General features: G+C 40.7%; 1 long non-coding RNA gene across 1 annotated transcript in view; it reads right to left on the bottom strand.

Moving 5' to 3' along the window:
- The window catches only part of LOC107678754 (uncharacterized), a 27,832-nt gene extending 26,468 nt beyond the window's left edge, over nucleotides 1–1,364 (bottom strand). The window contains exon 1 of the long non-coding RNA XR_001632966.1: nucleotides 1,201–1,364. This is a non-coding gene — a long non-coding RNA (uncharacterized LOC107678754). The remainder of the gene's footprint in view (nucleotides 1–1,200) is intronic.
- Nucleotides 1,365–1,619: the final 255 nt, after the last annotated feature.

Genomic DNA, 1,619 nt, shown 5'->3' with positions numbered 1-1,619 from the left:
GTCTGTAAATAGTTCATCAAAAATCAACTAAAACTTTCTATATATACATACACATGTAAGAATTTATTTATACACACATGTAATATTTTAATATACACACGTTTTTATGTACTATTTAAAGATAGTACATATAAAGTTTCTTTCATTAATGTACTTTTTATTATTATTTTTTATGTACTATTTGAACTTTATGAAGTTGCATTACATGTTTGGATCACTAAATCATTCATATATTTCCATTTGTGTGATTTCATAGATTAACTGACTTCACTATTACTCTAAAATGTGAAAATCGAGCAGAACGAGTAGGTGTGTGTGTGTGTGTGTGTGTGTAAACTCTGGTACTGTACACCCAACCCAATGCTCCACATAATCTATAATCAAAAACAATCAAGAATCAAAGACTAAACAAGCCTGAAGTACACAAGATCCATCATGATTAGATGAAGTCACAGCACAGAACCACAAATCACCAAAAGCAGCGCTTGTGAGTGTTTACAGTCAGCGGTCCTCTCATTATACTGTCAGCATCTTCAGCTCCAGTCATGTGACATTTGACAGTCCATCCAAACCAGCCTCTCTACAGACAGACTTTAGCATTAGAATTCATCTATCCAGTAATCCATTCATTCATTTCCATATTACTCCAATGCTCTTCAAAGAATAGCACGGCACGTGTCAAAACAACATGGTAGTACTATGGTAATTTGTGCTTTAGACATAAACACAAGCACCTCAGATTACAGTGTGATAAAATATGAACAGGAAGATACAGACACACCGTCTCTCAGTCCCTTAGGCACATGTCGTTTGTAAACAGCAGGACAGTCCCGTGCAGACAGCGGGATGTATAGAGAACGGCAGAGAATGGCGAGAGAAACACTGTAACATTCGAATACTGCAACATTTAAACATTGTAACATTGTAGCGTTGGGACTGCGCGTGCGCGCTTAAGGTGACACAAAAAGTAACAACTGACAGCTGAATAAAGAGCCGAATAAAGACGCTCCTGCGCTTCCTAAACTAGAGATGACCGCTTTAACCAGCAGCTAAACTAGTACTTTCATTCACCCCAGGTGGAGCGCTCTCATTTGACAGCTGGAGTCTTTTATTTTAGGCCTCTGAGAGAGAAATAACCGCATCCTATTGAGCAGCAGAGCTTCAATAACTGCCATCAAACTGAATGGAGAGAGACTTTACCGAGACGGGTTTCACTGAGGGCTCCGGCGCATTGCTGTGGAGGAGCTCGCTGCTTCGGGTGCTACTTTAATCCCGCAGAAAACAGGTAAAAGTCTTTTGATGAGCACGAGCGTGTCCTCGCCTCTCCTCCACTACACTCCCCACAGCGAGAGACTCCAGCCTGCGGAGAGAGTCCGGCGAGAGCGGCGCGCTGGGTCCTAGAGCCCGACAGCTCCGACGCTACACTACAGTGACTACACTAATACACTACACTACTACAATACAATACACTGACACTACACTACAATACACTACACTACAATACATTACAATACACTACACTACACTACACTACAATACAATACACTACACTACACTACACTTCAATACACTACACTACACTACAATACACTACAATACACTTCAATACACTACACTAC

Source organism: Sinocyclocheilus anshuiensis, unplaced genomic scaffold (assembly GCF_001515605.1).
Source record: "Sinocyclocheilus anshuiensis isolate Anshui unplaced genomic scaffold, SAMN03320099.WGS_v1.1 scaffold208, whole genome shotgun sequence".
Lineage (NCBI taxonomy): Eukaryota > Metazoa > Chordata > Actinopteri > Cypriniformes > Cyprinidae > Sinocyclocheilus > Sinocyclocheilus anshuiensis.
Note: the sequence above shows the minus strand (reverse complement) of the source record. Positions and strands in the feature narration are given on the sequence as shown.